The sequence below is a fragment of the Colossoma macropomum genome, unplaced genomic scaffold (assembly GCF_904425465.1).
Source record: "Colossoma macropomum unplaced genomic scaffold, Colossoma_macropomum, whole genome shotgun sequence".
NCBI lineage: Eukaryota > Metazoa > Chordata > Actinopteri > Characiformes > Serrasalmidae > Colossoma > Colossoma macropomum.
Window position 1 is genome coordinate 43278728 of NW_023494791.1, and position 16900 is coordinate 43295627.

The 16900-nt window shown below is 39.7% G+C and overlaps 1 protein-coding gene and 1 non-coding gene across 2 annotated transcripts in view; one reads left to right on the plus strand and one right to left on the minus strand.

The window, feature by feature from the left end:
* The window catches only part of atrnl1a (attractin-like 1a), a 370723-nt gene that overhangs the window by 241808 nt on the left and 112015 nt on the right, over positions 1–16900 (plus strand).
* trnag-gcc lies at positions 11002–11072 on the minus strand. Its single transcript has one exon. It is a non-coding gene; the product is annotated as a tRNA-Gly (tRNA).

The window sequence follows — 16900 nt, forward strand, 5'->3', positions numbered from 1 at the left end:
GTGAGGGAGCTTTTTGAGCCATTAAACACATCAGACATCTGGTTCCTATCACCACCACTGTGAGTAATTCTGATTCAGTACATTTTTGTAGAACAGAGCATTTCGACATTAAACCACTATGAATAACTGTTTACATCTTGATGATTTAATCATGCAGAAAAATAAGTTTATTTAAAGCTCCACTTTTATGAAATAACCATTTTATAGTGTTGTGAATATGCTACTATTTTCAGTTGCTCTGACATGCTAAAAGTAGCCTGTTCATTACTGCTAGGGGTGCGGGAAAAACTCGATGTTCAAATAGAAGAGCCATTTTGTCCTTTCAGCAAAAATCAAACCACCTTGGGAGCCACAACATTTAACGTCCAGTATGTCTCAGTATGTGTTAATGTCGTAGTATAGACTAAAAAATATAAACGAGAGCGCCAGAAAACCTTTCTTCAACACTAGAAGAGTTTCTTGTAAAATGTCTCAGCATCCGGCTGTTTTACGAGGCTGAAGTCGCTTCTCATTGGCTTCTCGTTCTAATTTTCCCGTTCCACCTTAAATTCTGCCTTAGGCGCCGAATGTAACTGCTGCACCATTTAAGGTGGAACGGGAAAATTCGAAAGAGAAGCGAGTTCATTTTCGCAACTTTTTAGAGAAAGACATTCTCTCAGCAGATTTAACCAACCGCGCTGCTTATAAATGCGAATAAGTCCTCCAAATGTTTGTCTTAATCTCTGTTTTTTTGTGCTATGTGACCTGCTGTCTGCTGTCTGTTCGCAGTCAGCCGAGATTCAACGTCCAGTCTCGAAAATACCCCCCCCTCCCTCTCTACAACGAGACCAAAACCGAAGTTATAAGATCACTAAAGAAAACGGGAAGGATGGCTGTAACGTGCTGCGTGGTCACCCGTTACCACTGGATGTTAATTCACCCTAACAGCGCATTTTATCGCAGAGGAGTGGCAGCAGCGTCTCTGAATGAGAGCCTTCTAGTTCACTTGCCACATCACTCCATTTGATTTATTAATGAAAGATATTTTAGATATTTAAAGCAAAGTATTTGTAATAATCCATAATGCATTTACATTATGGATCATTACAAATATTTTGCTTTAAAACTACCAAGTTTTTAGACAGTAGGAAGATAGAGATCCTGTATAGAGAAAAAAAGATGCATCGAGATGCATCGATAATCGTTTTATAATCGCATCGCAGCCTCTGAATCGTAATCGAATCGAATCGTGAGGTGCCTAAAGATTCCCACCCTTAATTACTGCTAATGCTGGTTTTATACCTGCCGGTAAAGCAGAGTGTAAAAAGCAGACATGAAGCATGCCTCTGTGATGCAAGTTGTGGAAATGTCCTTTTGTGGCATCTTTATAACTGTGGTTTTAATGGCACCAATAACAAAGTATCTAATTGAGATTGGGCTTATTAAAGCTGATCCTGATCTATTCAGATATACTTGGCTGAGTTCCAATTCTGAGATCCGATCGGAACATCGCTATATGTTTTGAATTACACGCATGAATTGCCCTTAATCTATTTTTCCTATTTTGAACAATATTTTGCACCTGACAAAGCTTTATCTGAAGGAATTATCTCTCATTACTCTTCCCAGGTTCTGGGGAAAAGTGTCAGAGATATATATTAAGCAGATATAATTTCACACTTGATATTTTGTTGATATGAACTTTTACTGAAGAGCTGATAGAGCCATGAAACTCAGCGAAACTGGATTAGCACCGTTACTGTCATGCTTGGTTCGGCACAGTAGATTCACTTCAAGCTTTCTGTGCTGGAACGTCCTCGCTTGTTTGAAAACTCAACGACAGAGTGTCTGTGTGAGCCCAGTGGCTTTGGTTATGGTGTAATGCAGATTACAGTATGTGCACACGTATAATAATGTATATTTGTTGAATGTGCACATGCACAAACCTTGAGGGGCTTCTTCAGGGCCACATTACAATTCCAAAGATTTGCCTGTTAAACTATTTCAAATCAGGCAGCGCTACAGGCATAGATATTAATGCTTTTGTGCGATAGGGGAGCGCTGAGACTAATTGCACATGAATGCTGGTCTTAACCAGATTAGCCACAGCTCGTTCAAGCGCATGAATCGCAGTTTTGTTCGCTTTGTTCCCTAGTGTTGGAAGTGTGGTGCAACGGCAGTGTCTTTCAGAGGTTATCAGAGGATTCATCATTCTCTTAGCTCCCCACTCGGCACCGTTACTCCCCAGTCGGTTAGCTGTCCTGCAGCTGAGCTCGGAATTGTGTGCTTTTGAGGAGTTGATCATGGCTTTGTGCAGAGCTCTGCACTTCTCACTGTACAGTAAATGCATTTTAGGGTGTTAGATGGGTTGAACTGAATGAATTTTACATGAATGCATTTGTCACTTTTATCTTAATCTCTTAGAGTAGGTCTTTGGCCATGAAGCTCAAAGGTTTGTGAATGTTTTTGTACTGGCCAAGTTGCTGAATGAATGAATTTGTAGTATCATTAGCAGTGCCTTCAAAATATGTAGGTAAATGCACTGGCAGACAGCTAACTGTACTGCAAAGCAAAACCCCCACACCACTGCCAAGGACCTGGAGGATGATTTGGCTGACACAGTAACAGTGATGCAGTGGCCTACTGTGCAGTGTTATTGGACAAATGTTATCTACATGGAGGGGTCATCAGAAATGAACCTTAACTGTGATCTCGTCCCAAAATTCAACATCTGAATTATGCAACACAACATTTAGATGAACTGACTGCAACCGACAGACATCATAAACCATTCGGCATGCTTATTACAATCATTTTGGATTTTGCAGCACCCAAATATGTCAAGGTAATATCTTGTTTGCCTGCCTTCTTTTTCAATGCTGTTTTCAACCTACAACTGTCTAGGGGTGATCCTCTTTGAAGCGTTATAAGGGCAATTCCATTACTGTTTGAACTCAAATGAAGTCTGTTCCATGACCTCTTGGAGTTGCAAGGGATTGAGTCAACATAAAGGTAGACTTCAGCAGCAGAACTTGCCCAGAATATTTAGCTTTGGTCAAGACTTTTGGCGCACCACTTCCTGGCCTGTGAGTGGCAACTTGTATAACATGGGCGCTGCGACTTCTAAGTCATCAGGCTAGGTGAGGGCATGTTTTAAATCAGCACGGAAACACAGGGCAGGCCTGCCACATGACAGATGAGTATTGCAGCACTGACCCACCAGGTGATCCTGGTGGATCCTCTGTCTGCCTACAAAGAGAGATATTTTGTCAGCTTTTCCCTGTTGGAGGCACTGGAATCACATTCTAGTCTTACAACACTAGAATGCATGACAAAAACACGTGGCTTCCTCTCTCTTCTTCATGGTGGATCTGTAAGCGTGCTATGAAGAGCCCCCTGCCCCCGTATCCTGCACTTCTCCCTCCTGCTCTTGCTCTAATCCCACCGAGTGGCAACAGCTGCTGTGGAAACTCGAAATCTCCCCCTGCCAGGAAGAGACAATTAGCAGCGCTAATGAGTGAGCCCCCGTGATCACAGACACTTCCTCTCTCTTCCTCAAAACGCCTGCCATTGAGAGAGACAGAGATAAAGTGGGAAGAATAACTTGGAGAGGCAGAAGATAGAAAGGAAGGGAGCCAAGAGCCTGTTGTGCTCCCTGAGTTTGTAGTAGCTTGAACACTCTCTTTCTCCTCTCTCTGTCTCTTTGGTAGTAGTGCATGAACAGACTTGTGTTTTTTCACAGATGCATGCACATTATATGGCCAAACGTATGTGGATACCTGACCATCACACCTGGATGAACATTCTAAAACTATGGGCGTTAATATGGAGTCTTCTTGTTAGCTTCTAAAGGCGTCACGAAGATTGCATTGTAGTGAGAACGCCAATAAATGTGTTCAAGTTCAAAAATCTTTTTGTATAAATTTTATTGAATAAAACTGTAGCCTGGCCTGTGCTACCCCGGGTTGAGGAAGGACGCTGGAGACTGGAGAAATGTTTGCAGCAAGCATATTCTCTTTATTTTCACACCAAACACAAACAAACAAAAACCGGCCAACCCTCTGTGGCTTCTAGCTAGACTTTTTAGTTCTTTTCTCCTGCAGCTGCTTGTCCTTCTTTTCTTCTCTGTTCCCTCTCTGCTCTTTTTAAAGTGTGCTTGCTGCCAAAGCCTAACCAGGATCAACTGGCTCTCATTAAGGCAGTGCAAGCACCTGAGTTGTGAGGGAACGAGAGCTTGTAGCTCCGCCTTCATCACCACCCGCGCTTCATGGCTTAGCCATTGCGATCAAATGTAAGGCATTTTTAAAAGGCCTCGGAGGCAGGGCTCGGGTCTTGGGCACCATCCACCAAGCCTTTGTGGTTATCATGCTCCCTCCGCTGCCGTTGAGGGCTGTCATCTGCACTTAAGGTTTGGGCCCCACCTTCCTGCAAGCTCTCGCGGCTGTCATTGGAGGCTGGGGGACGGGCGTCTGGCGCAGAAACTTTTAATTTATGAGTGCGTTATATTTGGTATCATCTTACTTACTATTACTTACTATCATCTTACTTACTACCGCCTGTCGTTGAGTAGAATGAGGTGAAAAAGTCTGTTGTAATGTTACAAAACTGTTGTAAGAAAAATGGAGGTAGAAGATTTTGCCCTGACAGTGACTTTATATTATATAATGCATATGAAACATTTATGTTCTGTCGTTGTTTAATGTGTCAGTGCATGCATTTTGATGGCTTTCTTTGAAGTTTTTGTGTAATATATGGTGCTGCGATTGTTAATGTGTTGCTAAATCATAGATTGCAGTGCATGGCTCTTTATAGACTAGTCCACCTAGAGGAAGTGATGAAAGCTTAGATGGCCTGAGGGATCATTGAAAAGAGCTTTGATTTCATTTACAAATCTCAGGAGCAGGACAATTAATATTTAATCAGTAGCCAGTTATCAGTGATAAGCAAGGTGTTTGATAGCATGATTAGAAAGAATCAGTTGGCATATTGCAGTGTTACATGCTGTACTTTTCACATGCTGTCGATTGGCTTGTGTGTTTCTGATACTCCAGATACAAGCACATTTAAAAAGATACCAGCAGGATAACAGGTGTACCTTTAAAGGGATGAAAATAGAATGTGTAGAATAGAAAATAGAAAATTTAGAATAAAACTGAAAGGAGCAAAAGGTCAGCTAGCAACTTTAAGCCACGTCGAACCTGACAGGTGTTTAGTTGGGGTTCACTTGCTGTTAGCTGCAGGCGTAAGTACATAAGTGAACCCCAACTAACTAACTAAAATTCTGTATTAAACACTCGTGACTCAACTCAAATTCATGTAAAGCAACTTGTGAACAGCAGAAAAGAATGTATTTCATTATTTTTGGTTGGTTGGTGTTTAGATCTTTCTAAGGTTGTGACTAACTGTTCACGTCTTCATTGACGTTCAATAAAGGATTGTGTACCATTTAAACCGATAATGGTGCCATGAGGTGCTGTGTGCAATAAATGCTGTGGACAACTTGAAATGGTAGGCTAGTCTGTCATTTGCATAGCAGATATGCTAGCCAGCTAGTATCATAGCTAATCCAGCTGAAGTTGTAGAGAGATTTAAAGGTCTGTGAACTGTAAACCTACTAAAACTTTAAGTAGATTAGTTGAGAATTTCAGCTGAGTTAGATATTTTTAAGTTAGCTTGCGTACCTCCGAGCCAGACAGTTTCAAGTTGCTTCCTTCAGTTTATTTTATTGTCTGTCCGTTCATGTTAGGACAAGTATTGTACTATGGAAGCACTTTATGGGTTTTTTTTCCGAATAAAAATAAAAACACTGCTCTCCAGGCAGCAGACTGGGGTTCGATACCCCACCTTGCCAGACACACTAATGCTACATTTGCCCACTTCTGCAGTATGGCTAAATTGTAAGTTGCACTGGATAAAAGCACCTGCCAAGTGTGTAAATGTAAATGGTTGTGCGACTTTCATTGTCACATTTTGTGGTTATGTTTTTGTGGCTGTTGGTTCTCTGCCAGCTTCTGTTTCTCCATGTTGTCATTGGCTTAAATAAAAGCCTGGGTCAACTGGGGCATTGGTAATAGGAGAAGGTGGTTTTACAGAGTACAAGGCATGGACATCTAATCTGCAGTATCCGCAGTCAGCCACCGCCAGAGTTGCCCAGTCTCATCTTCTGTGTGTTAAAGTAGTTGTTTAAGGTGCTAAAACTGGTGTTCAAGCCTTTGCTGCTAACATCAAATTGAGGAACAGAATGGCTTAGTAATTTCATTGAAAAAGCTTCAAATGTGCGTTATCAAAATGGAGAAAAAAAGTTTGATTTTGATAATTATTATTATTTTGTCACCCAGGGCAAGTTGAAATATGAGTCATACGTAGTGACAACATAATTTCTGAAGGTCCTTTTGTCCCTTATGCTTTTAAAGAAGACCATCTGTGGTTACCTTAATCATGTTGTGTCCATGAATGGTAGTTGCCTGCCAGATTTCTCATTTAATGGTTGAGAAAATAGGGTAATCGCTACTTCTGTAGATCATATACAGCATGCAGGTTTTATACATTAGGCTAGACAGCTAAATGACTATTGTGTCATGTAATAACTTACATAAAACAGACATACCAGCCATATCATGTTGGCCTTACCTCATGAAACCGTACCCTCACATTCACCAGAAAAACAGGACATTCATTTTAGAGAGAGAGAGAGACAGAGAGAGAGAGAGAGAGAGAGAGAGAGAGAGCGAGAGAGCGCAGCAGTCTGAAGGGATGTAGCGCTTTTGTATTGATTAGGAACAGGAGGCAGTAAATATTCAGAGATAATGAATGCAGTCACTGGTCTCAAACTGTACCTCATCTATTATCACAGGATAATAGCTATATGCTTAATGCCCCACTAAAAATTCAGATTTTCCTCCCTCTCGTTCTTCTTTTTGTGTTTTTATTTCTTTACTGGGACTGCCTAATTACAGCAATTCAGCAACAGCAGAGATTCACCCTTGAGGTGTCTTGGTTAAACATTTGGGGAGCCGTTTTTTTCATGTGCTGCTGCTTATGGGACAGTTTCTGTTTGATTAATGTAGTAAATTAGATCATAATAATGACCCTTTTCTTTAGCGCAAAATGTAATAATCAGTACACAAATACACAGTACGTGTATCTCGTGTATTCCAGTGCAGGTAGTTGTTTAAAAGTTGGGAACAGGAAACCTACATAGGGATTTTATTACACATGCATAAGCACTGTATATGTATTTAACAGAATTTTCAAAAGCAATGCTTGAGTGTTTATGAACAGCTTATGTCAGTATTATGTGTTATGTAAGGGCGGGGTGGCGTGGTGGTGCAGAGGGGCAGTGCTGTTGCCGCACAGCAAAGGGGCTGGGTTTGATTCCTCAGCCGGGTAACTGGCATCCTTTCTGTGTGGAGTTTGCATGCTCTCCCCGTGTCTGTAAGGGTTTTCTGGGGGTGCTCCAGTTTACTCCCACATTCAGTAAGGCAAACTGGTGATGCTAAATTGTCTGTTTGTATGTCTGTGTGTCTGCCCTGTGATGGGCCGGTGACCTGTCTAGGCTTTTGCGTGCCTTTTTTTCCTGCCCAGTGACTGCTGGGATAGGCTCCCCGCGACCTAGGGGGATAAGCGGCTTAGATCGTGTGTGTGGGTGTAGTGTAAGGGCCCTACTACCACTAAGGTGGAAGGAATTTTATTCCGTTTATATCACTGTTATAAAGCACCATTCCCAAGGAATTAAACTTATAGGACAGAGATTAAGGTCAGAACTTCAAATTTCTGATCAATTCTGTGAACATTTTTGATGCCCTCAAATTTGAGTGAACATTTTTATGTATGTTTGACTGCATCATTTCAGTTTGATACATCACTCCTAGACCTGATGCAGTATATGGTGTTATAAATTGAACAAACATCTGTCACTTTAGTTTAAGGGCCCTTTCGTCAATACAGTGTCATTTATTTCATACAACAGTGATCACTGACATAAGCTGTTCATAAATGCGCATTCGTAAGTATTGCTTTTTAAATATGTTACTGAATTCTTGCTTATGTGTTACCAAGTCCCTATGTAGGTACCAAAACGTGTAACCTGTTTGGTTCATATGGCTGACCTTAGTTAGATCTGTAGTGATGTTGTTGCAGTAGACTGCTGCTCACATTATAGGGGCAATGTCATACTCTTTACATCAAACTGCACTGATTGGTTAAATTCAGGATCAATGTGCAGTGTCTTTCTCTCTGTCTCACTCACTCACACACTCACTCATACAGACTCTTACAAGCATGTCTGGCTTGTGTGGCTGAGCTGTTAATTGAACTAAATCTCCACAGCCAAAAGTGTAATTGTCTGTTATTTAAATAATTGTTTCAAAAGACAGAGCTCTACCAATTTCTATGCTCATTCTTTGTATTAGAGGCTTGTAATTGTACCCTTTTTGGATATGTGGTGCACCCACTCTCTCCCGTTTCCTCTAGGTGTTGGTATGCGGTATTTTTGCAGAATATGCAGTTTACAGTTTACACTGAGAGAACAGTGTGGCTGCTGTGGCAGTTCTTCCTTTACTAGTGTTTGAGTTGTGGGATTTCTTCTCACTTTTGAGAGCAGAATCGCTACGGACAGGCTGGGCCTTTAGCTTCCATGTTGGTGGTCATTTTAAACTCTTCCTAAATAAGGGACAAAAGGTAGTGATATGTGTTATACACTATGACTGCCACAACTACTGGAAGCTTGTTTTGATTGCTTAAAACACTTGCTGGCACACTTCTGCGCAGTTTATGTTTTTTAAGTTATTCAAAAGTTTTCTCTGAACCATTTAGTACTAAGTAGATATCCTCACACGTTTACTGATGCTTACCACAAGTCTCTTTTAATAACAGTCTTTGGTTGGTCACTTCCAATATCAGTCAAACATCCCTTTCCTGTCAAAGTAGGCCTTTTTTGGCCACATTGGGCGACAATACCCACCAGACTTTCTGACAATACATAGAAGTCTAGAGTGTAATTGTAATTTAGAGTAGCAGCACGGCCTCTCGTGGCTTATTGCTTTAATATTGGCATGTTGTGTCCATTCTAAGTGCTTGTTATAAGCTTATGATCTGATCTTTTATCAAAGCTAATTAAGCCTTTTTTGTAGGGTTTTTGTAACCGTACTGTATGATAAATGTGTCTTAAAAGTTTTAGGAAAAATCCAAGCTCATCCCAGATTCACACTTACACACTTACCACAGTAATTAACAAAATATTCAATGAAACTACATAAAATTTCATATCCTACTTGTGTTTTCAGTGAAGTCATTTGAATAAACTTACAGTATTCTAACAACAGTCCCAAAATGAGACAGATTACATGTATTGACTAGATTTAAGATGACTTCACCTGTCAAGATGTGGAGTTTTGCAGTGAAAAAAGTCTTGTTGCTGGGACACAGTTATCATTTATTTTGGCTGTCGCCATGCCAACATGAGGCAGCTGTCGAGTGAGTTAATTTCACTTGTGAAAATCAAACAAAGGTTGAATAAAATAATGTTGGATTTTCACCACCAGAAAAATTACAAGATGTCTTTATTTTTACACGTGTTCAAATTAATGTAGTGACATCTGAATAAATCACACAGATGAACCAAGATTACTATACAAAAGCCTTCAGGACAAGACCACTCGTTTCTGAGAGAAGCACTCAAAGTGCTCTGAGTTGTGTAATTTCTCTGTGACAGTCCCCCTTGATGGTTGTAAAATGACTGTGCTTGAAACAGCGAAATGCAGCCTCCAGGCCTGCCGAACTACACCACGATAGACTGCATCAAAGCCTTGTCTCTGAGCCTGATACCATAAAATAATGACTGAGATCTGAACCCTCAGTGTAACATTATTGTTACAGCGTTCCTCAGGATTATTACATTACAAGGCACTATTGTCAAATATCTTCAGCCTTTGCTTTGCCCCATCAGTGCACTACACACATTCACAGAGTTCATGGCCTTTTTATTACCGGTCTGTGTTGTAGCTCTGTACTCGTGTGTCTGCGCGCAGGCAGAAACACTTCATCTGTTTTTTACACTGAACTACTCGCACCTCGCTGCGTTTCTCTTGTGTACCTGTGAGCTGAAGCCTCGCTGTTTTTACGGAACCCACCGGTGTCTGAACTGGAAAGAGAAGCGGTTCTCTGTAGGTTCTCAGTGTTTTAAGCATTTCAGTCTGACTGGCTGAGACAAGCCAGTGGGAGGTGTACCAAAATAAAAGTGTGATGAACATGTAGAACTTAATCATTTTTAATGTCTTCATTACAATTACTAAATGTATTAATATGTTGTAAATATTAAGATCTATCTATCTATGTAACTATTTATCCTTTATTAACTTTGATAGGAAATATTATATAGGATAGGATATTATTATTATTGTTATTATTATTATTATTATTATTATTATGCATTTACTGCATACTCCACAAAAAGCATAGCATAGTTTGAACATACAAGTTAAAATCGTGCTGCATTTTTAAAGATTAAATGAAAATAAAATAATTTGAATATAGTAGTAATATGTAAATATATTATCTATCTTTCTATGTAACTATTTATCTTTTGGTAACTTTGATTGGAAATTTCATTTTACTACTACTACTACTAATAATAATAATATTAATAATAATAATAATAATTATTATTATTATTATATTTGCTTTTTACCACATTTAAAGTTTTATCATCAACTTTGAAGAGAAAATTCAATATTCAATAAGTCAAAATATACTACTACTACTACTACTACTAATAATAATAATAATATAAATAATAATAAATCATTACCTTTAATGTATTTCTTATGCTTAGTTGTTCTGTTCTTATGACTTTGATGTAATTAGATAAGAAGCAGATAAAAAGATAATAATCCTTATTTTGGGCATATTGGGAGTAATGTGTCTCTGTTATGTAAACAGTGTAAAATGTTTTGATATAAATTGGAGATCATATTGACTGAGATATTGGGCTAATTTAGGAGAAGTGTTTCAAAAAGCATGCTGTGCATTGGCCGGGAATCGAACCCGGGCCTCCCGCGTGGCAGGCGAGAATTCTACCACTGAACCACCAATGCTGAGCTGTTTAGTCATGTGACCCTTCCTTCCTTGAAAGCGGACCAGGCGGGGCCGCATTCCAGGGAAGCCGGGGGCTGAGTGAGAGGCATGGCTGTTCTCTGCTCACTTCACGCCTCTCTTTAATTATGTTCTGAAAGGTTAAACGAGCCCTGGGTGGCCTTTCCCCTCACCAGGCTCACGCTCAGCCTCTCTGTCCACCTTCCTCATTTAACAAATCAATCAGCCTGTGATCAGCACGGAGCCGAGCGGGAGGAGACGGCCTCAGCAAGCCTCTTTTGTAAATGCTTATGGATCCCCCCTCGTGTGCCTCCCGCACTTCATTTGGCAGAGTGACCTTGAGAAAATGAAAGGAGCAATCAGCCGATCATTAATTTGCGGAGGGCCTAATGAACTCGTCTGAAAAAATAAGCGCAGTCAATAACGTACGGAACCCCCTCCTCATTTGGGTATTTATTTGGATAATGATCAGCGTTGAGGTGATATTTGGAGGTAGTATGTGGGCGGAGATGCCTGCTCATTTCATTCAGGCTGTTTTTCTGACCTGAGAGAAGATGAGCAGGTGGTGGAGTGAGAAAGAAGCTTGCAGGAAGAGACAGTGCTAACAGAGGAGTTAACCATGTCTTACCTAACATATCATCAACAGTACATGCAGAGACTTTGGCTTTGTTGCCTTTAACTTTAACTAGTGTTTCTTAAACTATCGGTTGCCATATGGTAGCTAATGTGTGTGTGTGTGTGTGTGTGTGTGTGTGTGTGTGTGTGTGTGTGTGTGTGTGTAGTTTGTTATTTTTTCTAAAGTTAGAGATTTTTTGAACAATTAAATGCTTAATGCTCAGAAAAATAGCTTTATGTATCATTTTCTCAGATGGACTGATACAGTACTGTGTATACACCAATCAGGCATAACATTATGACCACCTCCTTGTTTCTACTCTCCTTGTCCATTTTATCAGCTCCACTTACTATATAGGTGCACTTTGTAGTTCTACAGTTACAGACTGTAGTCCATCTGTTTCTCTGCATACTTTGTTAGCCCCCTTTTACCCTGTTCTTCAGTGGTCAGGACCTCCATGGACCCTCACAGAGGGGGTACTATTTGGGTGGTGGATCATTCTCAGCGCTGCAGTAACACTGATGTGGTGGTGGTGTGTTAGTGTGTGTTGTGCTGGTACGAGTGGATCACACACAGCAGTGCTATATATATATATGTATATCATTCTACTGAATTAGTTCAATCTGTGAAACTACAGTTAAAAAAACAAAACAAATAAAAAAAATAATGAAGTATTAAAAACTTTATTTACGATAATATGTCATGATTTTAAAGGAATGCATTAATAGAGATATCTCTCTAAGCTCTAAGCTTAATATATACAAAATCATCATTCATAGGGTGCTTTCTGTAGGTTAGTGTCTGCCCCAAACCCTAACTTCTAAATTTACAATTGTGAAAACTTTTGTGTTTTTTGTTTTCTTAATGTTGTTTTTATTTTAAAGAAAGTGAAGATTTAGATATATCATGAGTGTAATTGAAAAATTGCTGTCCCAAATTTTCATGTCACTACCGAAACCCAGAAAGTTCTAGTCCACCCCTGCATTTTAGAGCAGGAAGTGAGACTGCATCCCTGTCCCTCATGGCCACATGGTGAGCAGTTAGATCCCAATATTTTGAAGCAAGTGTGTCCCGAAGTGTGAAAATCAGTGTGAAACATTAAGAATTACCAAAGCACAGATTTTCTACCATTAAGTCAACTTTTTGTGTTTTAATGAAAACAAAAATTATTTTATGTGTGTACAACTGTTAAAAGCTGTGTTTCCTAGTCAGGTACTGGCTAACGTTTTTAAGTTCTGCTCAAACTTAGCTAAAATTGTCAATGAAATAACAGTGACACATTTGGTAAAGTTTCAGTAGTGTTATGATTGTTTTGTCGCTATGGAAATATTGATATTGATTTATTATTGATCTGTTTCATCTGAAAAAGGCAACTGAAGTGTGAAGTATTTTCCATTTCATATGTTTTAGCTCAAGATGGTTTTATTTGCCTCTACATTAAAGGGTTAATCAATCAGGTAGTGGATAATTTGTACAGTGTAGTTTGTTTGCAGCTAATTATTCTAGACATTGTTCTGGTCAGGTTTTGAATTAGTGTGTAGGTTTTTTGTTTCTCGTGTTTATGGCTTAGATCTGATGTGACCTGATTTTGCTGGTTTTCTTCATCAGACCAACTGGCTATTATATATTTCTTATTTTCACACAGTCTTTCAGCAGCTTACCTTTGCCATTTCATGGTAGGATATGAGCTTGTTTTATCTGTGGTAGCGCAGTAGACAAGATGGGGGTTGATGTTATCAGTGCTAATGTGTGACGTATCAATTACTCAAGCCTGGCCAACCTCAAAATGCCATGCTAGTTTTGCAAGTATTAAAAATCCAAAAGGCTCAAATACATCACACTTTTAAACAGCAGCTTTATATACTGTTGCTGGGGGTACTAAGCTTCATATCTCTGAAATAATAACTGTAAAGAAGAAAATGTTTTTAATGTACGTTAAGGTCACAGGATTTTATTCCAGCAGGGCTGGCGAATGCCACTATACTGCTCTAGGCATAGTGACATAATTATGCTACTCCTGCAGATTTACAGCATCCCAGCCAAACAGACAGCAGCACACAAAAGCCAGAGCTCAGCATTTAAACACAAATTCAGTTTTGTAGCCCTAGTGTACCTACAGTTTGGGACAAACAGCACTGGTTAAATAGGCTAGTTATATGTAAATGTAAGCAACAGATGATGGACATCTTCAGTTCTGCATGATCTGCTATATGAGATTTTGATCTTAGGTTTAATTGGTAATATGGTGTTCCATGCTGTTTAATACTCCATATACTCCATAGCCGCTCACAGAGATACAATGATGTACTAACTAAGTTTCTTAATAGTGACACAATAGTTTGGTTCATTTTGCCACTCTTGCTCAAATGCGGTTCTGGGCAACCTCCTAGTTTGTCTATATAGACATGCTGGCCTTCATTGTAAGTATTTTAAAATACGTTCTAGTGGCCCTTTCATTGTGAAATGTTCACATAATGTAAAGCTCAGCTGTTTACATCAGCAGTACTATTTGGACGAGACTCCTTTTACGCAGAGATTCGAGTAATGTCATTTTTACCAGCATTTCTCAGTGATTTTACTCCGCCATGTCAGCAGGGGTGGCGCCACGGCGCCAAAAATGTGGGGCATAACTTATTGTTTCAAAAAAAAAAAGCAGCTTAGTGACTAACTACACTATCTTTCATATAATCGTAACAATCAGTTTCTTTGAACCTCTGAAGACCATTAGGCTATTTTCAGACCCATACCCACAACAGAGTTTGGGTTTTTTGTGATACTGTATGTTTTTTTATTTGGTTTGGTTGTCAACCAAATCATATATGTGTGTGTTTCATTGGTCAGACATTTTGCTGGGATACAAGTGCTCTGTCACTCTCACATTTGCCACCATGAAAATAGAAAAACAGGAAATACATATGCTTACCGTTTATGTGAATCACAATCAGAGCAATAATAATAAACCTTTCTTGATATCTTACTGTAGGTGCACTGGTGATTTCTGCTTCTTTATGCTTGGGTTACCAATTTAAATTTAACCAACCAGGTCACTGATTTATGGACCAAAAATATGCTCCACGATCCATGTGCCAAAATCAAATTCCTCTTCACTGTTATTTTACTGCTCATCTGCTGTAATTAGCAGCAGCTTGAGCTTGAAGAACGATATGAGCGTCTGTAAAGAGTTAAATGTCTAACAGTCAGATTATGTGGACAGCTCTGTGCACTGAAAAAAGTGTGTACCAGTGTTTAATTCTCTCGGTTGTTGTGCACCACCATAAAAACACATTTCCACCAGCAGCGGACCGAAGCAGGGTTCGTTTAGACCGAGACCGGTGATTTTTCCTGCACCGGTTCAGTTGTTTGGTGCAGACCTGAATACGGGTGGAGTGTTGGGTATGAAAGCAACCATGGCTTAGCACGGTAGCAGTAAGGAATATTCACACAGGCATTTATTAAAATCATATAGTGTATTAACATAAATTGTGCTCAAGTGCATTAGTTTGTGTATTGAAGTAAAAATATTTTACCGGGTTAGTGAGCTGCAGCTCCTCCTATTGAACACAATCTCACAAAGGATTTACTGTTTGAAAAATGAGCCACCTCCCAGCTGAAATGGAGATTTTGATTGGTTCAGCCTCTGAGTTTGACTGTCTAGCTGTTTGTGTCCATCTGTTTGTTCTCTGTCCAGTTTAGAGAGAGGAGACTTTCTTTTTTTCCTCAAACAAAAAGTGGTGGGTCGTAACCCAGTACTAAGTAAGTGGTGGTTCAAATGCCTGCTCGCCCCCACGGCTCTGGCAGCCATATGCCAGTCACTTTTACAGACTGCACGCTCCCGTGTCAGTAAAGATTTCTAGCGCCTTTTAGCTTTCACAAAAGAAAGTGTATATTCAAAAAATGATATTAACACTGTGCAAACTGACATGTCAGTAAAAATGCTATCATATCCTGTGGAAAAGAAGTTTTGTCTTTTGTGTTGTGTGTGTTTATTAGTATGTAGACTCTAAACACAATGTGTATTTATTGTGGTTTTAATCAAGCCGACATAGACTGTCCTGCCTCAAGTATAAGTCTGTGAACATTAACACATTAATTTGAAGACTTCTGTAGAAGACTTCTCTGGTGGAAACGTGTGGTAGCACTCAGTTGTACAACTGTAACACCAGTCGTGCATTGAATTATTTACTATTGTCATCATAACTTCATCAGCATAATGTTGATATTGCATTTGAGACCAAAACATCAAGCCGGACCTTCTCTTTGAGCCTGCCGCGTGTGACATTAATACATTAAGATGTATGAAGTGGTTCAAGAAACTCCCACGAAATCTGACCCAATTACTTCTTCTGACTCAGTAAGGCTACTTCTCACAGTTTTAACAGAAAACATACAGCTTTAGGACAGCTAGGGAGAGAGGGTTAACGAAGTTATGATGAAATTAAATGTTTTTTTTTGCAGTAAAGGCAGCGAACAAATAGAGTAGCCGCCCCTATCTCTGTAATTTGTATGTAGATTTCTTATACCGGGAGAATCATAAACATTGCAGATTTCCTGTGATAAAATTACATCCCCACCACATTTGAAACTAATCTTATCTGAATAGTCTGAATAGTCAAATGATGCAAAAATGGAGATTCTGATTTTACAGCAGTGATATTGTTTGCAGTGATCCTCACATTGTTCTCTTTTTTCATTGTGTGAACTGCTAGCATGTGTTGTGGGATTCTGGGGAGAGAAAGCGAGATCGCCACCCCAGTTGACAGAAAGCAGGGCCAGACACAGCTGTTGGCATCCTGCTGTAATGTAAATAAGTAAATACAGAAGCATCCAGAGCACATTTTCCCACACGGCCTACACTCACACAGCAGCCCAACATAGCCATCTGCTCCTGCACTGCACACAGCGCACACACAGCGCACACACACACACGCGCACTACAGAGCACACACAGTAACCATGGCGAGTGCAGCGTTCTACTTGGACAATACAATTTTTTTTAAATAGCTGAAGCCACAGACGTGATCTAATAGGACCTCTGTTGATCTGTTCTTGGCTGTTTGCTCTTCAAGGTCAAGAGTGCGTATTTTCCAACAGCGGAGTTACGCTACTGTATCGTATGTGTGTCTGTGTGTGTTGGGTTAGTCAGCTTGCCTTAAAATTTAAGTAGCTTAATTTAGCCATTTAGTTAAAGACTGTACATATTTGAGGATCCTCTTT